This window comes from Ictidomys tridecemlineatus, chromosome 2 (genome assembly GCF_052094955.1).
Source record: "Ictidomys tridecemlineatus isolate mIctTri1 chromosome 2, mIctTri1.hap1, whole genome shotgun sequence".
Classification (NCBI taxonomy): Eukaryota; Metazoa; Chordata; class Mammalia; order Rodentia; family Sciuridae; genus Ictidomys; species Ictidomys tridecemlineatus.
Window position 1 is genome coordinate 61,906,670 of NC_135478.1, and position 22,908 is coordinate 61,929,577.

At 41.2% G+C, this 22,908-nt stretch overlaps 1 long non-coding RNA gene across 1 annotated transcript; it reads right to left on the reverse strand.

Moving 5' to 3' along the window:
• Positions 1–5,646: 5,646 nt before the first annotated feature.
• Positions 5,647–9,379, reverse strand: LOC144375104 (uncharacterized). The gene is made up of 2 exons (XR_013434537.1): positions 6,772–9,379; positions 5,647–6,323 (listed from the first exon to the last, which is right to left on the reverse strand). It is a non-coding gene; the product is annotated as an uncharacterized LOC144375104 (long non-coding RNA).
• Between the last annotated feature and the right edge of the window lie 13,529 nt (positions 9,380–22,908).

Here is a 22,908-nt window from a genome sequence, read left to right on the forward strand (position 1 = left end):
CACAAACCCTAATACTAAACATAACACTAAACCTAACAATAAGCCTATCCCTAAACCTAATATTAACACTAATCCAATCCCTAACACAATCACTAATGCTAACCCTAACCCTAACACTAAAACTAACCATATCCCTAACCCTAACCATAATTTTAACTGAAAACCTAAAACTAACCTAACTCTAATCCTAACACAAAACATAACCCTAGCCTAAACATAACCCTAAAATGAATCCTAAACCTCCCTCTAACACAAACCCACCCTAAGCCTAACTCTAATTCTAACCTAATGCTAACCCAAACTATAACACTAACCATAAGCTAACCCTAATGTGAACACTTACCAAAACCTAACTCTAATTCTAAACTTAACACTAACCCTAACACTAACCATAAATGTAACCTTAATATGAAACATAAACTTATCCATACCACTAAGTTTAACACTCACCAAAAGATTATCCCTAAACCTAACACTAACCCTAAAACTAATGCTATTCCTAATCCTAAAAGAAATTCTAAACCTAACTTTAACCATAACACTAACCCTAACCCTAATTTAACCCTAAGCCTAACCCTAATCCTAACCATAATCCTAATGATTACACTACCCCTAACCATAACCATAACACAAATTCTAAACCTAATCCTAACACTAACCCTAAATCTAACCCTAACCCTAAGAATAACCCTAAACCTAAACCTAACCTATACCTAAACCTAAACGTAACAGTAACCCTAACCCTTACACTAACACTAACCCTAAATCCAAACATAAATCGCTCATTATTCCTAACCCTAACACTAACCCTAAATATAAACCTAACCCAAACCCTAAAACTAATCCTAACCCTATCTAAAACCCTAACCATAAAACTAACAATAACCCTTAAAACTAAACCTAAATTTAACACTAAACCTAAATCTAATCCTAATTCTAACCATAACTCAAACCCGAACCCTAAACTTAACACAAAACCTATCAAAACACTAACCCTAACACGAAACATAATCCTAACCCTAACACTAACCCTAACTCTAATTCTAATCCTAAACCTAACCCTAGTACTAAAACTATCCCTAACCCTAAACTGAAACCTATCCCTAAACCAAACACTAAACCTAACCCTAAACCCAACTGTAACCCTAAACCTAATGCTAATCCAACCCCTAAACCTAACCCTTACCCTAATATTAACCCTAAATTTAACCATAGCCCTAACACAAAACCTAAAACTAACTAAAACCCTACCTGTAGCACTAAACCTAAGCCTAATCCTAACCCTAACATAAACTGTAACCCTCCTCATAACCCTGAAACTAACCTAACCCTAATTCTAACCATAGCCCTAACCCTAACCCTAACCCTGTCTCTAAAATGAACAGTGACACTCACTCTATCCCTAACCCTAACACTAAACCTAACCCCAACCCTAACCCTATCACTAAGGCTAATTCTAATCCTAATCTTAACATTAACCCTAAACCTAACCCTAAACCTAACACTTACCCTAATACTAAACCTAACCCTAATCTGCAACCTAACCCTAACCCTAAACCGAACAGTAACCCTAAATCAAACCTTAACCGTAACCCTATCCCTATCACTAACACTAACCCTAATTCTAATCCTAACCCTAAAACTAATGATAACATGAACCCTAACCCTAACACTAACACTAACCCTAACCATAGCATTAACCCTAAACTTGCCCCTAAATTTAACTCTATTCCTAACCTTAACCCTAACACTAACTCTCACCCTAACAATAACCCTAACACTAACCATAACATGTTCCCTAACCCTAAACCAAACACTAACCCTAACCCTAACTCTAACCCTAACCCTAACAATAATCTTAAACCTAACCCTAACCATAATATTAACCCTAACCCTAAGCCTCACCCTAACCCTAATTTGAAACCTAACCTAAACCCTAATCCTAACCCTGACACTAACACTTTTCCTAACTCTAACCCTAACACTAACACGACCCCTAACCCTAACCCTAAACCTAACACTAACCCCCTATAATGAACCCTAACCCTAACCCTTACTGTAACCCTAATCCTAATTCTGAACTTAGCCCTAGTCCTAAACCTATCCCTAACCATTACACTCTCCCTAACCCTAACCCTAAGACTAACACTAAAGCTAACCCTAAAACTAACCCTGAAACTAATCTTAATCCTAACCCTTACACTAACCCTAAACCTAGCTCTAAATCTAACACTAACTCTAACACTAACCCAACACTAATTTTAACACTAATCCTAACCCCAACACTAACCCTATCACTAGCCCTAACCCTAAGCCTAACCCTAAACCAGCACTAACCATATCCCTAACCCTTACTTTAACCCTAAAACTAACCCTAATCCTAACCCTATGCCTCATTCTTACCCTCTTTCTAATCTAACAAAAACCCTAATTTTAACACTAACCAAACACAAAACTTAAACCAAACCCTTAGTCTAACACAAACTGTAATTCTTACCTGAACACTAAGGTTAACACTAACCATAAACCAAAATCCTAACCCTAATTCTAAAACTAACTCTAACCCTAACTTGAACCCTTATTCTAACCCTAACCCCAAAACTAACCTTAACCATAAATCTATCCCTAAACCTAACACTAACCCTACCCATAAGCCTAACCCTAACCATAACAGTATCCCTAAGCCTAATTCTAACCCTAAACCTATCCCTAAACCTATGAATATTCCTAACACTAAACTTAACACTAACACTGAACCTAACCCTAAACCTAACTTTACCCCTAAACCTCTCCCTAAACCTTACCCTAACAAAAACCATAAACTTAAACCTAAATCTAACACTAGCCTTAATCTACAAGTAACCCTAAAACTAACCCTAAACATAAACCTAAGTCTCACTGTAACCTGAATCCTAACCATAACCTTGAACCTAAACCTATGCCTCACTCTAACCCTCCTTCTAATCATAACAAAAACCTTAATTTTAACTCTAACCTTAACACAAAACCTAAAGCTAGCCCTTACACTGACACAAAACATAATTCTTACCCTAACACTAACCTTAACCCTAACTCTAATCCAAACCCTAACCCTAACAAAAATCTAACCTTAAGAATAAACATAACCCTAATTCTAACACTAAAGCTACCCATAACATAAACCTAAACCTAACACTAAACCTACCCATAACCCTAACCCTAACCATACTACTAACCCTAACACTAATTCTAACCCTAAACCTATAAGTAACCATAAACCTATCCTAACCCTAACAATATCCCTAACCATAACCTTAACACTAACACTGAACCTGACCCTAAACCTAACCCTACCACTAACCCTCACCCTAACCCTTACCATAACATAAAACCTAACCCAAACACTAATCCTAACCCTAACCCTAACACTAATCCTAACCTACAAGTAACCCTAAAACTAACCCTAATTCTAAACCTAAACCTAACTCTAAGCCTCACACTATTTTTTTATCCTAACCCTAACCCTAACCCTTACCCTATACCGAACCCTAACAAAAACCCTAACCTTAAACCTTACCTTAACACAAACCAAATCCCCCACACAAACACAATCATAACACTAACTCTAACCCTAATCTATAGTATAAAACTATCCTGAACCCAAACCCAAAACCTAACATTAACAGTAACCCTAAAACTAACCCTAAAAAAATAACCCTAACCCTAAGCCTAAAATGAACCCTAAAACTAAACCTAACCCTAACTGTAACACTAACACTAACCCTAACTGTAGCCCTAACCCTAAACCTATCACTAACCCTAACACTCTCCCTAACGCTAACCCTAACACTAACACTAAATTTAAACCTGAACCTAACCCTAACTCTAACACTAAACCTATCCCTAAAACTAACACGAACCCTAAACCTAAGCCTAACACTAACCCTAACCCTAAACTTAACATTAACCCTACCCCTAAGCCTAACCCTAATCCTAAATGTAACCCTAATCTTAACTGTAACCCTAAACCTACCCAAACCATTGTAAGGGTACGGTGAAACGTCGGAGTAGAGACCACAAGAGACTCTCTTATGCAACAGCAGAAGGGTGGGTTTATTTGGAGACTAGCATGCTGGGACTCCCTCTATAGCAAAGAGAGATAGAGCCCTGAGAACCGCTTGAGCAGAGCTTATATACTTTTCTTGGAGAGGGCATAGAGGGAGGTTCATTGATGGGTCAGGGTGAGTGGGCAGTTTGCCTGCAACCGAGTGAGGGAGTGCATCCTGCCGGCAGTTTGCCTGCAACCGAGTGAGGGAGTGCATCCTGCAGTTTGGCAGTTGGGGACAGCACATTCTGGGAACAAGATTAGCAAAGAGTTCACAGTTGGGGACAACACATCCTGGGAACAAGATTTCAACAGTGTTTTGTTAAGCATATAGAAAAACAGAGTGACAAGTACCTATTTTATTAACCTTTCATTCCCCACTTTTTCTTCTGGCTACTTTTAATCATAAAAGTGATCATTGCGGGGTGTCACATTCTGTGTCTGCTAGTGGGGTATATTGTTGTCTGATTACCATAAGTTTGACTTGTCCAATTTGGGTTTGGAGAAAGGAAACTACACGATTGAGCAAACAGGGTCCTAGAGTTAGCAACAATATAAGAATTATTAGAGGGCCAGCCAGGGCTGATAAAAGTGTAGTTAACCAGGGGGACTGTGTGAACCAAGACTCATACCACCCTTTTTGGGCCTCTCTCTCTCTCTGACGCTCTTCAAGGCGTTTTTTTTTAGTTTACTTATAGATTTTTTTATAACTCCAGTATGGTCGGCATAAAAATAACATTTTTCCCTCAATGCAGCACAAAGGCCCTTTTCTCTCATGAAAAGGAGGTCCAACCCTCGCCTGTTCTGTAAAACAACTTCAGAGAGAGAGGTTAAAGATTCCTGCAAAGCTGTGATGGAGGTTTTTAATATCTTTAAGTTTTGGTCCATTGCTGTTTCTAATTGGGTCATTTGTCATGTCCCATGGACCAGGGCAGTGGTCCCTGTGCCCACCCCTGCAGCAATTTCCATTTCTAATAAGATGGCTAAAGTTAGGGATACAGGTTCCTGGCGAAACCGGGTTGTATGCCCCCCTATTTGATCTTTAAATGAACCTGCATCATGATAGGGCACTCTGGGAAACATCTGCACCATTACATAATTAATTACATCTGTTGACCATTTTATGAAAACATAAATAATGTTTAAGTATATAGAATTATATTGTTGTAGGGATGGATAAGGCAAGGCACCTAAGATAGCACTGAAGACAGGGAAACAGTTCTATTTGGCTGCAACCGGATTTAGAGGGCATTGCTTCCGCTGTAATCAATGAATCCCCTGAACCCCAGGTTTAGGCAGCTTTAGAACTCCGTACTCGGCATGTAAGGGAAAGGGCTCAGAAGTTCACAGTCTGCAGAAGTTCACAAAAAGCAGTTTTTGTTTCTGTTATTTTTTTTTTCTCTGTTCTGGGCAAGTTAACTTTTCAAGGACACCTGGGAGGGGGAGAATTTTTTTTTTCTTGCCAGCTGTTACCATGGAGCCCAGTTGATAACTTTTTTTATCTTAGAAATGTAGCCATCTCTGTGAAGCCTCAGCTCAAGGCCAGAGGCCCTGTTCACATATTTTGTGAAAAACTAGTAAGGGGGTGTCTAGCTTAGGAGTGCTGATTTTTCCAGCCAGTGGCCAAGTAGAACAGGGCAACATGAAAAGAGGAAGTTTATCTATACTGAACTCTTTTATAGGGACTCTTTTGCTGAAAGTCCTAAAGTCAGCCATAGTGAAGACTTCTGGAGAAGGTCAGTTAAGACTTTTCTGTGGGCCTGGTACAGAGGGGGAGGACAGGGAAGGCGGTGCTGAGAGCAGCTCCATGGATCTACGAATGAGGAAGGAGTGATGTAGAAGAATAATGGGAAAGGGGTTTGGGATTTTTTTAGCAATAAAAACTTGAGTAGTAGAACAGGTAGAGCAGAGGGGAAGACTGGAGTGAGTATCCCAAAAAGCCTGTGAGGGACTTTAAATTTTTAATAACCTGTTTTTAGTAATGATAAAGCAACTTTTAAGGCCATTTTCATTACATTTTGGATAGTCCTGGTGGGTCCCGGTGTGGGCACTGAGAAGAGAGGAGTGAATGGGTGGAGAGATACCTCAGTACCTGTTACTTCAGATAGGGGGCAATGGTCTGAGAACTGGAGGAGGTTTGGGTTCCATCAGGTAGCCCCTGTATGTTTACATCCTTATGACTTACAGAAGAAGTCGGATTTCCCCCCACACAGCCATGACTGTTTGTGGCTTTGATAGTCTGCCAAGCAAACATAGTAATCTAGATTAGCCAACCTGCATCTGGCTCTCGTGTCCCTACATCCATAATGTTTGTTTCTATTATCTATGGTATGGAAGGGATTTAATGGAATTTTAGTGGGATCTTCTTCATCAGGGATACCCAGTAGAAAAGACCTATAGCCAACTGACAAATGTTTGGGTGGAGAGATGGCCATCAGGTCCCTAAGGGGGCTGTATGTGAGATAGATCATACTTTCTGTCCAGTAGGATTTATGATCAACCATCGCTGCTGAATGGGCTGATGAGGGTTAGGACTACTGGTGGTCAGGGGGAGAGTCCTTAGCCCTATCCACATGGCGAATATGCAATTTGAGAGGGTTATTAGTCTTTTTCAATTTTTAACCAGAATCTGGACAGGGCGCAGGCTTGAGATGAGAGGCATGGATCCAGGAAGTGATTCCGTCTACCTTTACCGCTGTAGGTGTTATAAGTAGCACCTGGTATGGTCCTTTCCAGCAGGGTTCTAGGGATGACACCTGATGTCGTCTTACATAGATGAAGTTTCCCACTTGATATCGGTGTGGAGTCCCTTCGTCCCCAGGTTGGTAGGCAGTGGTCAGCTGTTTCCACAGGTATCACTGAGTTTTTTTTAAAAGCTTTAAGTCTGTCAAGCAAGAGGGTGTGAAAGGAATTGTTAGGTCTTAGAGTTGGGGTCTGGTCCCTTATTGGAGGAGGGGCATCATAGAGAATTTCATAGGGGGTAAGGTTACACAAAGAAACAGAGGGAGTATTTCTTGCATGAAACAATGCATAAGGCAGGAGCATAGTCCAATCTTTTATGCCGGTCTCTAAGCTTACTTTTGTCAAGGTCTCTTTAATGGTTCTATTCATTCTTTCTACCTGTCCTGAGCTCTGGGGTCTATAAGCGCAATGCAACTTCCAATTAATCCCCAGGGTCCTGGCTAACCCCTGACTTACCTGGGCCATGAACGCCGGTCCATTATCAGACCCTATTACCTTAGGCAGGCCGTATCTTGGAAAAATATCTTTCAGGATCTTCTTGACCACCATTTGCGCCGTTTCTTTTCTTTTTTTTTTTTTTTTTTTTTTTGCGGGGAAGGCTTCAATCCATCCTGAAAATGTATCTACAAAGATTAGGAGATATTTAAGTCCATACCTTGCTGGCTTAATTTCAGTAAAGTCCACTTCCAAGAATTGTCCTGGTCTGGTTCCTCGAAGGTGCCTTCCTATAGGAAGCTTGGAGGGGTAAGCATTAACTAATTGACAGACCCGACAGGCTTTTGTTACTCGTTCAGCTAATTTTTTTGGCTGTGAGCTGGTTAGTGGAAAACTTTGTTCTTGATCTTTTAGGAATGCCTGCAGTTTCTTTGAACCAAGGTGAGTGAGTTGATGTACATCCTTAATGTAGTGTAGGGCTTTCTGAAATTGCAAGTTGGGTTCAGTGTTGTCAAGGAGTTCAGTGTCAGTGTCCTCAGATGTTAAGTTGTCGGGGTGTTCCGACGTAGTTAAATCTCCTGACTTATGTTCCCCCGTATGGAAAGTGTTAACATGGTTACTCTGTTTAGGGCTGTCAATTTAGCCTCTTCATTTGTCCTCTTGTTAGATGGGGGTGGTATCTGCACAACAGTTTGTTTTCTGGGCTCAGTGAGCCATTGTTTACCACCCCTAAGGGAATAGCCCAGGAAGATTACTTCTTTCTGGCAAATTTGGGCCTTTTTGGCAGAAGCTCAGATAATAGTGCTTGGGTCCCAGACTCACAGTTTTCCTTGGTGTCTGCTGCCAGTAGCAGGTTATCCACATATTGGAGTAGGGTGACTTAAGGGTGCATGGTTCTGAAGTTATTGAGATCTCTGTGGAGGGCTTCATCAAAAAGAGTGGGGGAGTTTTTGAACCCCTGTGGGAGTTTGGTCCAAGTTAGTTGACCAGACGTTTCAGTTTCTGGGTTTACCCATTTGAAAGCAAACAGTAATTGACTTTTTTTTTTATGCAGAGGCAAGCAAAAGAAAGCATCTTTTAAGTCCAGGACAGTTTACCATTTTCGCTCGGGGTTAAGGGTGCTAAGCAGATTGTATGGATTAGGTACTGTGGGGTGAATGTCCTACACTCTGTTGTTGGTCTCTCTTAGGTCTTAAATGGGGCAATAGTAGCAGGGGAGTGTTCCAGGCTGATTGACAGGGCCTTAGGACCCCTAAGGCCAGATATTTCTGAATATGGGGCCTTATCCCATCTTTAGCTTCTTTGCTCAGAGGATATTGTTTAATATTAATTGGGGAGGCTGAGGTTTTTAATTCCACCATTATTGGAGGTTGTTTCACAGCTAGGCCTAACCCAGCAGTTTCTGCCCAGGCATCTGGGTAATCTGTTATCCATTTCTGGGGTAGCTTGCCTGTTTGATCAGTCTTGGGGGGTGTGAAGAGTTGATGTTCATCTTTTACTGACATAGTTAAAATAATGACTATAGGAGATTTTATTGAAGGATTTAGAAATTTCATTTGGGGCCTTTAGGGTTAAATGTTATTCTGGCCCAGAGTTTGGTGAGCAGATCTCTGTCCATCAATGGGGCTAGGCATTCTGGGATCACTAGGAAGGAGGAAGGAGTGATGAATTTTTCCTTTCCCCGGGTCCATGGTCCTCTTAGTTGTCCAAGCCCAATATTTACTGTTATTAGCCCCTTGAATTTGAGACATTTTAGTTTATAGAGGGCCCAAGGGGGCCTTAAGGGCTGAGTATATTGCCCCTGTATCCACTTCAAAGTTTACTGGGGTCCCCTCCACTTCAAAAGTTACCCTGAGCTCGGGGAAGGGATCCGAGCCCCGACTTTCCTAGTCATCCTCCAGAGTTAGAATGGCTGGTTGGCGTGGCTGTTTCCTTCTAGGGCACTATTTGACCCAGTGTCCTTTTTCTCTACAGTAGGCACATTGATCTGAAGCCAGATGTGGCTTCTGGCGTGGGCCCAGGTATCCCTTTCTGTCTCCCTGTCTCCTAACTTCTGGCCTATTTGTTGTTGTGACCAGGACCTTAGTCAATGCCTCAGTCTGTCTTTTGTTTCTTTCATTCTCCCTTTGCTCCCTTTATTTCTCCCTCCTTTGTTCCTTCTCTTCCTCAGTTTCTCTTTTATAGTATACCTTCTCGGCTTCTCTGTCTAAATCTCTCAAAGTCATATCTTGTAATCCATCTAAGCGTTGTAACTTTTTTTAATATCCAGGGCAGATTGCCCAATAAAGGCCATCATGACAGATGCCTTTTGATCCTCTGCCTGAGGATCAAAAGGAGTATATCTCCTATATGCCTCCATAATTCTCTCCAGAAACATAGAGAGTGATTTATTAGGCCCCTGAATAATCTCTCTTACCTTGGTCAAATTAGTTGGCCGTCTAGCAGCTGCTCGGAGACCCGCTATTAGAGCCCAGCAATAAGTGGACAGATGCTCCCTACCTTCAAAGGTGTTGGGGTCCCAGTTGGGTTGGTTCAAGGAGAAGTCAGCTTCGATTATGTTGGGAAGTTGTGTTGGTCGCCCATCTGGTCCAAGGATATTTTTTCTTGTTTCCAGGAGGATTCACTTTTGTTCCTCTGTCATGAAGAGAATGCCTAAGAGTTGTTGGCAGTCATCCCAAGTAGGCTGTTGGGAAAACATCAATGACTCAATCAGACCTGTGAGCCGGGTGGGGTCCTCGGAAGAAGGGGGATTGTTATTTTTCCAATTATATAGATCTGCAGAGGAGAAAGGCCAATACTGGTAGGCTTGCATTTCTCCACCATGGTCATCCTCTATCATTGGCCCATAAGGACGGAGGGGAAGTATCACGGGGGCTTCAGGGTTTTTAATCATTTGCTGCCGGCGAGTTCCTTTAGCCGGGCCAGCTTCCTCCAGGGGAGGAGGGTCTATGTGTGCCTCGGGGAAGTCATCTGAAGGGTGCTGGGCTTGCTTAACCTCCTTCAATGGTGGAGAAGCTGAGTCAGCAGCAGGGGAATAACTTAGAGGGTGTTGGGGGTTGGGGAATGGAGGCAGGGTATAAGGAAAGGGAGGAGAGTCCAGCAGAGTCAAATCTTGAGACTCAGGGAGAACAAAGGGTGGAGGAGGAGGTTTGAGAGATAGAATCGTAGGGGGAGGGGTAGGAGTAGGAACAGGGACAAGAAAAGCCTTCACCCAAGGAGGAGGAGATTTACAAAGGTCCTGCCAAGTTAAGATATATGGCTGTTGATCTGGATGGCTATGTGGTCCTGGCTGAAAGACAAAGACAATATCTCTGACTTTTCAAATTATTGGGGAGTAGAAAGATCCTTCTGGAGGCCATCCAATTTCAAAGGCGGGCCATTCTGAGGCACAGAGAGTCTGCCAGGTCAAGTGTTTTACTGAAAAAGAAAGATTCTGAGCCCTTATGTGGACTTTAGTCCAGTGAATGACTCTGTCCTATAATGAAAGTTACTTGAACAAAGACAGGGACAATACAAACTGACACAAACACAGACACACAGTAAACAGTAAACGTGTAACACAAGTTCAGAGGCAAAGATTAAAAACAGACAGTGAATTTAACCTGAGAGAAAGAATAGATGCCGGCAAAACCAGACAGGTTGGCAGCAGAATACAGATGAGGGCACCTTGTCCCTCCCAGATGGGGGCACCTCCATTCCCCCCAGAGTCTCCCAAAGCGTCCCTTGAGGAGACGTGGTCTGTGGCTTCAGGGACACGTCTATCCACCACCACCAGGGAGAACTTACGCTCTCCGCTGACAACCACATTCTGCCAACCCAAAACCAAAAAACCAGAAGCTCTGAGAGCTTTCGCTCTTCTCTGAGCCAGAAACCAGAAGCTCTGAGAGCTTTCGCTCTTCTCTGAGCCAGAAACCAGAAGCTCTGAGAGCTTTCGCTCTTCTCTGAGCCAGAAACCAGAAGCTCTGAGAGCTTTCGCTCTTCTCTGAGCCAGAAACCAGAAGCCAGAAACCAGAAGCTAGACAATCGCAAAGGAAAAACAAGGAGGAGAAGAATAAGGAGATAAGGTGCCTTACTTACCCCCCTAAAGGAGTCTTGTTGAGGTCTCCTCGTCCGGCGATCGCAGTTCCCGGCCAATGCACCAAATGTAAGGGTACGGTGAAACGTCGGAGTAGAGACCACAAGAGACTCTCTTATGCAACAGCAGAAGGGTGGGTTTATTTGGAGACCAGCATGCTGGGGCTCCCTCTGTAGCAAAGAGAGATAGAGCCCTGAGAACCGCTTGAGCAGAGCTTATATACTTTTCTTGGAGAGGGCATGGAGGGAAGTTCATTGATGGGTCAGGGTGAGTGGGCAGTTTGCCTGCAACCGAGTGAGGGAGTGCATCCTGCAGTTTGGCAGTTGGGGACAGCACATTCTGGGAACAAGATTAGCAAAGAGTTCACAGTTGGGGACAACACATCCTGGGAACAAGATTTCAACAGTGTTTTGTTAAGCATATAGAAAAACAGAGTGACAAGTACCTATTTTATTAACCTTTCACCATAACCCTAACACAAACCCTAACACTGTTACCCTAAACCTAACTGTAACCCTAACACGAATTTAAACCTAACCTTAATCCTAATAATAAACCTAACCCTAACCCTAACACTAACTCTAACCCTAAACCTTACCCTAACACTAACGCTAAATTGAATAATAACCCTAACCGTAACACTAATCCTAACCGTAACCCTAACCCTATCCCCAACCTTAACATAACCCCAACCCCAACCCTAACCCTAACAAACCCTAACCTAACCCTAAATTTAAATCTTTCCCAAACCTAACCCTAAACCTAACACTAACCCAAACACTAACCCTTAACCTAACTATAACCCAAAACCAAACACTAATGCTAACTCTAACCTTAACTCTAAACATTAACGCTAACCCTTACCCTAAACCTAGCCCTACCTCTAACTCTATCCCTTACCCTAAGACAAATCCTCATCCTAATGCTACCCTCGTCCTAACCATAATTCTTATCCCTCCCCAAATCCTAACTCTTTAACTAGTCCTAAACCTAGCCCTCATTTTAGCTCTAACCCTAACCAAAACCCTGACCCTTATCCTGACTCTAACAATAACCCTAGATTTAAATCTGACCCTAACCCTAAACCAAACCCTAACACTAACTCTACTGGTAAACCTATACCTAAACCTAACAGTAACAGTAGTATTAGAGAAACCTAATTTTAAAAAGAGTCATAAATCTAGCCATAGCCCTAAACAAAAACCTAGCACTAGCCCTAACAATAACCCTTAACCTAATGTAAAAAGTAAACTTCTCACTAAACCAAATGCTAGTCCTAATTGTGGCTCTAAACCTAAAACTAACCCTAACCCCACAATGGCCCTTAATCTAATAGAAACCCTAGCTCTAAACCATATCCTACACCAAAATCTAATCCTAACACTAGAATTATCCATTACCCTTACCCCCGAACTAGCCATAACCATATCCCTTGCTCTTACATTACCCAAGCCCTAACGTTAGGTTTAAACATCACACAAAACTTAGCCCTTTTCCTAGCCCTAAACCTAGGCCGAATTATAACCTTAACCATAACCTTAGATCTGACCCTAATGCTAACCCTGGCCCTAGCCCTATCCCTAGCTTAAATTCTAATCCTTAGCTTAAAGATAATGCTAACCCTAAACCTAACACTTGCCTTGACTCAAAACCTAACCCTCTCCCTAGCCCTATCCCTACCTCAAATGCCTACACTTACCCTAATCCTAACCCTAACATTAACCCTAGGCCTAACCCTAACCCTAACCCTAATCCTAATCTTAAATATAGTACTAATTTTAGCTCTAACCCTATCCATTACCCTAAAGAAATGACTAATGCAAATGCTAACCCTAGGCCTAACAATAACCCTATCTTAACACTAAACCTATCCATTACTCTAAACCTAACTGGAACCATAAACCTAATTCTATCCATTGCCCTAACCCTAACCCAAACCGAAAACTACTTCAAGCATTAACCCTAAATCTTAACCTAAATCAAACCCTACCTGGATTCTGACCTTAATAATACACCTAGCTCTAAACTTGACCTATACCCTACACCCAAACTTTACAATAGACATAGCCATAACGTAACACTAAAACTAAAACTAAGCATAAACCTACACTTGACATTAGCCCTAGCCCTAATCCTAGCTGTAGCCCTAACACAAACCCTCAGCCTAGACCTAAACCTAGCCTGAATCCTAATTCAAACCCTAACCTTACTCCTAACCCTAATTTTAACCCTCACCATAGACCTAAAGCTAGCTATAACCCTATCCCTTCCCCTTTACCTAATCCTAACCATAAGACTAACACTAACCCTAACCCTAGGTCTAACCCTAACACTAACCCTAGAGCTAATCCTAGCCCTAATTTAGCCCTAACCCTAATCCTACCCCTAACCCTAGACCAAACACTAACACAAACTCTCGCCCTAGCCCTATTTCTAGTTCTAAACCTATCTGTTACCATAACAGTATCACTAGCCCTAAACTTAGCCCTAACCCTAGCCATAGCCCTAAACCTAGATGTAACCATAACAATAAATCTAAACCTAAACTTCACCCTACCATTAGCCCTAACACTATTGCTAATCACAAAACTAGCCCAAACCCTAGGCCTAGTTCTAAAACAAAACTGAGCCATAGCTCTATCCCTAACCCTACCTAACCTTAACGCTAGACCTGATATTAGCCCTATACCTAGCCCTAATCCTAGTTCTAAACCCAACCTTAATCCTTACCCTGATCTTAACCTCAGCCCTATCCCTAATTTTATCCTTTGTCCTAGCGCTAAACATAGGTATAACATAATACCTTATTATAACACTAACACTAACCTTAACCCTAGCCCTAAACCTAGGCCTAAACATAACATTAACCCTAGCATTAATCCTAGCCCTAATTTAGGCCTAACACTAAACCTAAACCTATCCCTATCCCTAAGACTAATTCTAACTCTCACCCTATCCCTATCCCTAGTTCTAAACCTATCCCTTACCATAACCCAAAACCTAGCCCTATCCCTAGCCCAACCTTAGCCCTAACCTTTGCCCTATGCCTAAACCTGGATCAAACCCTAACCTTAAGCCTAAATCTCACTCTAACACTAGCCCTAACAGCAATGCTAATTGGAAAACTAGCCCTTACCCTAACCTAGCCCTAAAATAAAACTGAGCCATAAACCTAACCCTAACCCTTAATTTAAATCAAACACCAACCCTAAACCTAGCCCTAAACCTTGCCATAATTTGAGTGCTAAACCTAACCCTAAAAGTAACCTTGATGCTGACTCAGATCCAAACACTAACCCTAGCTCTATACATTGCCCTAACGCTAACCCTAGAACTAGCACTAATCTGAAACCAAGGTTTTCATTAGCCATAAACCTAAAGCTAACACAAATCCTAGTGCTAATTCAAGCTCTAACCCTAGGTTTAACCCTAAGACTAACCCTAACCCTAACTTTAACTCTAGCTCTAAATCTATCCCTAACCCTAATCCTACCGCTAAACCCATCCCTTTCCCTAAACCAAACCCTCACTCTAATGTTACCTAGTCCTAACCCTAATCTTTAGCCTACCCGAATCCCCAACTCTTTTACTAGTTTAACCCTAGCCCTCACTCTGGCTGTAACTCTAACCCAACCCTGACCCTTATTCTCACTCTAACACTAACCTTAGAACTAAACCTCACACTAATCCTAAACCAGACCCTACTCCTACCCCTACCAGCAAACCTGTACCTAGACCGAACAGTAACAATAGCACTAGACCAAACCTAATCCTAAAAATAGTCATAAATCTAGCCCTAGCCCTAAACAAAAACTTTGCGCTAGCCCTGAAAATAACCCTTAACCTAACCTAAAGGTAAACCCTATCCCTAGAACCTAGACTAGTCCTCATTCTCATCCTAACTCTAACCCTAACCATAACCCTAAACTATAGCCCTAATACTAGCCATAAACACCACACAAAACTAGACTTATCCTAGCCTTTAACCTTGCCCTATTCATAAACCTAACCATAACCTTAGCCCTGACTCTAACCCTAACCATTTCCCTACCCCTAACCCTAGCTCATATTCTAACACTTATCCTAAACCTAATTGTAGCCCTAATCCTAACCTTAACCCTAGCACTAACCTTAGCTCTAACCCTATCTATTACCCTAAAAAAAGCCTAACCCTAAATGCTAACACTAGGCCAAATGATAACCCTATTGCTAACACTAATCCTATACATTAAACTTAACTGGAAACATAAACCTAATTCTATCCATTACACTAACCTTAATCCACACCCACTGCTAATTCAAACATTAACCATAAATCTTAACCTAAACCAAACCCTACCCGGACACTGGCCCTAATAATTCACCTAGCTCTAAACTTGACCCTTACCCTACACCTAAACCTTACAATATACATAGCCATAACCTAGTCCTAATCATAACCCTAGTTCTTACATTAGCCGTAGTCCTACACTAGCCCTAACCTAACCCAAAACCTAGCCCTAATCTGAGCCCTGACTCTGGATTTAATCATAGCCCTAACCCTATCTCTAGCCCTAACACTTTACCTAAACCTAACCCTAAACCTAAACCTTGTCCTCACCTGAAACCTAAACCAAAACATAGCCCTATTTCTAACCAAAACACTAGCCCTACTCCTAGATATAATTTTATCCATTACCCTAATCATAACCATAAGCAAATTCTGACCCTAGGCCTAACCCTAACCATAGTCCTAACCTAACCATAATCCTAGTCCTAACTGTAGCTCTAATCCTTTATATTACCTGAACCATATCTTTAACCAAATTCTATCCCTAGTCCTAACCCTGTCCATTATACTAAACCTAACCTGAACCTGAAAACTAACCATATCCATTACCCTAACTCTAATGCTAATTTTAGCGCTAACCCTAAACCTTAAACTAAACCATACCCTAACCATCACTCTGACCCTAATAATAACTCTAGCTGTAAATCTTACCCTAAGACTCAACATAAACCTTACAATAGACCTGGCCATTAACCTAAACCTAAAACTATCCCAAACCATAATCCTAGAACTGACATTAGCCCCAGACCCAACAAAAACTCTACCCCTAATCCTAGCCCTAATCCTAGCCTTAATTCTTATCCTAAACTTAACCGGAACCCTAACCCTAATTTTATCCCATGCCCTAGCTATAACATCATATTTTACCCTAACCATAACACTAACCCTAACCCTAGCCCTAACTCTAGGCCAAAACCTAACACTAACCCTAGGGCTAATCCTAGCCCTAATTTAAAACTAATCCTAAACCTAATTTTATGCCTAGCCCTAAGACTAACTCTAACACTTGCCATAGCCCTATACAAAGTTCAAAATCTAACCCTTACCATAACCCAAACCTAGCCCTAACCCTAGCCCCAACCATAACTGTAACCATCACCCTAGCCCTAAACCTGATTGAAATCTCAAACCTTAAGCCCAAACCTCACCCTAACACTAGCCCTAAACCTAATGCTAAATGGAAAACTAGCTCTAACCCTACCCTACACCTAAAACAAAACTGAGCCATAATCCTAACCCTAAACTTCAACCTAAATCAAATATTAACCTTACACCTATTCCTAAACTTACCCCTAATTTGAGTCCTAACCCTAACCATAGAAATAGCCCTCACCCTTAGTCGGATCTTAACAGTACCCTAGCACTAAACATTGTCATAATGCTATCACTAGAACTAGCCCTAATCAGAAAACTAGTTTTTTCATTAGCCGTAGCCCTAATGCTACCACAAATCCTATCCCTAATCCGAGACTTGACTCTAACCCTAACCCTAACCGTACCTCTTACCCTATGCCTTACCATAAGCCAAACCCTCGCCCTAATGCTACTCTAGTCCTAAACTTAATCCTTAGCCTACCCCAAACCCTAACTCTATTACTAGTCTTAAACCTAGTCCTCATTCTAGCTTTAATCCTAATCCTAACCCTGACCCTTATTCTGATCCTAACACTAACCCTAGATCTAAATCTGACCCTAACCTTAAAGCGAACCCTAATACTACCTCTACCGGTAAACCTATAAATAAACCTATCAATAACACAAGCACTAGACCAAACCTAATCCTAAACATAGTAATAAGTCTACCCTTAGCCCTAAAGAATCCCTAGCACTAGGCCTAACAGTAACCCCTAACCTAATATAAAGATTAAACCTATCACTGGACCAAATGCTAGTCCCAAATGTGGCCCTAACCATAATACTAACCCTAACCCAACAATAACTCTTAACCTAATAGAAACCCTAGCTCTAAAACTTATCGTAAAGCCAAACCCTTACCCTAACACTAGACTTATCCATAAACATGACCCTAAAACTATCCATAACCATATCCCTATATCTTACATTACCCATAGCCCTAATGTTAGCCCTAAATACACAAAAAACCTAGCCTTTATCCTAGCCGTAAACCTAGCTGTAATAATAACCCTAACCATAACCTTAGATCTAACTCTAATGCTAACCCTTGCCCTAGCCCTAACCCTAGCTCAAACTCTAACTCTTAGTCTAAACCTAAACCTAAACCTAAACCTAACCCTAGGCCTGACTCAAACTCCCCTAACCCAGGCCTATCGCTAACCCTAACTCAAATGCCTACACTTACCCTAAACCTAATCCTGACCATAACCCTAGCCCTAACTTTAGAGCTAACCCTATTCATAACTGGAAAGATAAGTCTAACTCAAATGCTATGCCTATGCCTAACGATAACCCTATTGCTAGCATTAACCCTATTCATTACTCTAAACATAAGTGGAACCATAAACCTAATCCTATCCATTGCCCTATCTGGAACTCTAACCCTAAGGCTAATTCAATCATTAACCCTAAAACTTAACATAAACCAAGCCCCACCTGAGCCCTGACCCTAATAATACACCTAGTTCTAAATCTGAAACCTACCCTAAACCTAACCCTTATACTAGACATAGATATAACCTAACACTAAAACTAATACTAAACATAAACCTATACCAAACATTATCCCTAGCCCAAATCCTAGCCCTATCCATAACATAAAACCTAAGCTTAAACCTAAACCTAGCTTGAATCCTAACCCAAACCCTAACCTTACACCTAACCCTAATTTTAAACCTCACCATAGACCTAAAGCTAGCTATAACCCTATCCCTTACCTTTTATCTATTGAGAACCCTAACACCAACCCTAACCCTAGGTCTAACCCTAACACTAACCCTAGCGCTAATCCTAGCCCTAATTTAGTTCTAACTGTAAACCTACCCCTAAACTTAGCCAAAACACTAACTCAAACTATCACCCTAGCCCTAATTCTAGTTCTAACCCTATCCATTACCACAACCCTAACAATAGCCCTAACCTTAGCCTAAACTCTAGCCATATCCCTAAACCTGGATCTAACCATAACAATAAATCTAAGCCTAAACTTCACCCTACCACTAGCCATATCACTATCACTAATCATAAAACTAGCCCTAAACCTAGGCCTAGTTTTAAAATAAAAGTGATCCATAGCCCTATCCCTAACCCTAGCCTAACCTTAACCCAACACCTGACATTAAACCTATCCATAGACCACATCCTAGTTCTAAGCCTAGCCTTAATCCTAACCATAATTTTAAACCTAGCCCTAACCCTAATTTTATCTCTTGTCCTAGTACTAAACATAGCTGTAATATCATACCTTACCCTAACCCTAATGCTAACCCTAACCCTAGCCCTAAACCTAGAACTAAATCTAACACTAACCCTAGCACTATTCCTAGCCCTAATTTAGCCCTAACAGTCAACCTAACCCTATCCCTATCCCTAAGACTAACTCTAACTCTCACCCTAGCCCTATTCCTAGTTCTAAACCTATTCCTTACCATAACCCAAAAGCTAGCCCTATCCCTTGCCCCAAACATAGCCCTAACCTTCACCCAAGGCTTAAACCTGGATCTAAAACTAAAATTAAGTATAAACCTAACACTAACATTAGCCCTAACCCTAATGCTAATTGGAAAACTAGCCCTAAATCTACCCTAACCCTAAAACAAAACTTAGTCATAACCCTAATCTTGAACCTAAACCGAAGCCTGAACCTAGCCCTAAACCTAGCCCTAATTTGAGTCCTAACACTAACCCTAGAAATAACCCTGAAACTGACTCAGGCCCTAATAGTAACCCTAGCTCTAAACATTATCCTAACGCAAACTCTAGAACTAACCCTAAAAAGAAACCTAGTTCTTTCATTAGCCTTTATTATTAGTTCTTATCATAGCCTTAATGATAAAACAAATCCTAGCCCGAGTCCAAGTCCAGCTCTATTTTTTTTAACTCTAACCCTAACCCTAACTTAGCCCTAAACCTAAACCTAACCCTAACCCTACCTTAAACCCTATCTCTTTTCCTAAGCCAAACCTTCACTCTAATGCTACCCTAGTCCTAAACTTAATCCTTAACCTACCTCAAACCCTAACTCTATTACTAGTCCTATCCTATTCTTTAATCTAGCTCTAAACTAACCCTAAACCTGACACTTATTCTGACCCTAACACTGACCCTAAGTCTAAACCTGACCCTAAAACTATACCAAACCCTAACACTTCTCATACTGGTGAACCTATACTTAAACCTAACAGTAACTCTAGCACTAGACAAAATCTAATCCTAAATATAGTCATAAATCTAGCCTTAGTCCAAAACAAAAACCTAGCACTAGCCCTGACAATAACTTTTAACCTAACTTAAAGACTAACCCTATCCCTAGACTCAATGCTAGTTGTAAATCTGTCACTCACACTAAATCTAACCCCATCGTGAACAATGACCCTTAACCTTAAAAAAACTCTAGCTCTAAGGCTTATCCTAACCCCTAACCAAACCCTAACACTAGACATATCCAAAACCCTGACCCTAAAACCAGCCATAAACATATTTTAACTCATATTTCCTATAGCCTAAATGTTAGCCCTAAACCTCAAACAAAACCTAGCCCTTATCCTAGCCCTAAACCTAGCCCTAATCATAACCCTAACCATAATCCTAGACCTAAGCCTAATCCTACCCTCACCTGAGCCCTAAACCTAGCTCAAACTCTGACCCTTACCCTAAACATAACCCTAACCCTAACCCTAACCCTAGACCTGACTCTAAACCTCACCCTCGCCAAAGATTTAACCCTAGCTCAAATGCTAATACTTAAACTAAAACTATCTCTGACACTAACCCTAGGCCTCACCCTAACCCTAGCCCTTATAATAACCTTATCCCTAACCCTAACCTTAGCTCTAACATTATCCATTACCTTAAAAATGAACCTAACTCATATGCTAACCCTAGGCATAATGCTAACCCTATCACTAACACTAACCCTATCCATTACTCTAAATCTAATCTGAATCCTAAACCTAATCCTATCCATTACCATATCTGTAAACATAACCCTAAAGCTAATTCAATCCTTAACCCTAAAATTTAACCTAAACCAAACCCTACATGGACTCTGACCCTAATATTACTACACCTAGCTGTAAACCTGACCCTTACCTAAACCTAACCCTTACACTAGACCTAGCCATAACCTAACACTAAAACTAACACTAACCATAAATCTAGACCTGACATTAACCCTGTCCCTAATCCTAGCCCTAGCCCTAAAACAAAGCCTCATCCTAGCACTAAATATAGCCTTAATCCTAACCCTAGCCCTAACCCTAATTCTAACCCTAGCCCTAGCCCTAAACCTAGCTATAACCCCATCCCTTCCCCTAACCCTAACCCTAACCCTAGCCCTAAATCTAGCCCTAATTTAGCACTAACTCTAAACCTAACCCTAACCCTAGCCTTAAGACAATCTCTAACTCTCGCCCTAGCCCTCTTGTTCTAACTCTATCCGTTAATAACCCTAACACTAGCCCTAACCTTAGCCCTAAATATAGCTATAGCCCTAAACCTAGATCTAAACATAACAATAAATATAAGCCTAAAACTCACCATACCACTAGTGCTAAGACTATCAGTAATCCTATAAATAGCCCTAGCTGTAAAACAAAATTGTGACAAAGTCCTAACCCTAACCCCAACCAAATCATAATCCTCTACTTGACATAAGACCAATCCCTAATTTTTACCCTAACCCTTACATAAATATGAGACTAATTTCAGCCCCAAAACTAAACCTTAACCTAACCCAAACCCTAAACTTGACCCTAACTCTAATAATACCCATAGCTCTAAACATGATCCTAACAAGAAACCTAACCTTTACAATACACCCAGCCATAAACCTAACCATAGAACTATCCCTAACCATACCCTAGATCTGACATTAGTCCTAGCTGTAATCTAGCCCTAACATTAATTCAAAACATAGCCCACATCCTAGCAAGGAACCTCACCTTAATCATAACCCTACCCTAATGTTAACCCTAAGCTTTACCCTAATTCTCACCCTAGTCCTAAAACTAGCTATATTCCCATCCCTTACCCTAAACTTAACCCTAACCCTAAACCTAACACTAACCCTAGGCCTAATCTAAGCCCTAATTTAGCCCTATCCATAACCGTAACCTTAGCCCTAAGAACAACTCTAACTCTCACACTAGCCCTATATCTAATTCTAACCCTATCCCTTACCATCACCATACACCTAGCCCTAAACTTAGCCCTATCCTAGCCCTATATTTAGCCCAATCACAAAATTTACATCTAAACCTAACTCTAAATTTAAACCTAACCCTAAGACTAAACCTAACCATAACTCTACTTTTATCCCTAATCCTTAACCTAAGCCTAAATCTCACACTTACACTAGCCCTAATCTTAAGACTAATCATAAAACTAGCTCTAACCCTACCCCTAGCCCTAAAACAACAAAGTCCTAGCCCTAACCTTAACCCTTAATGTAAACCAAAACCTAACCCTGCACCTAGCCCTAACCCTATCACTAATTGTAGTCTAACCCTAACCCGAAAACTAACCTGACCCTGACTCTGACACTAACAATAACACTGGCTCTAAACATCATCATCACTGTAAACCTAACCTGAACATTAAATCTAGATTTAACTCTAAACCTATAGCCAGCTGTAATCATAAACCTACTTCATACATAAGCGGTATTCTTAACCCTAGCCCTAAACTAACCTAAAACCTAACCTCAATCTGAGTCCTAAATCTAATTTTAACCCTAAACTTAAATCTAACCCTAGCCTAAACACTAGCCCTAATCCTATATAAAACCCTAGCCGTATCCTAAGGGCTAACCCTATCCATTACCCTAATGATAACCCTAACCCTTCTGATAACCCTAGGCCTAACCCTCACCCTATACATTACAATAAACCAAACATAAACCCTAAACCTAACCCTGTCTAACCCTAACCCTAAATTTGACACTAATTCCAGCCCTGCACTTAAACACTAACTTAACTCAAACCCTAATCCTGACCCTAATTCTAAAAATAACCCTAGATCTAAACCTGACCCTAACAAAAAACCTAACACTTACACTGGATCAAGCCATAAACCTAACACTAAATCTATCCCTAACTGTAACCATAC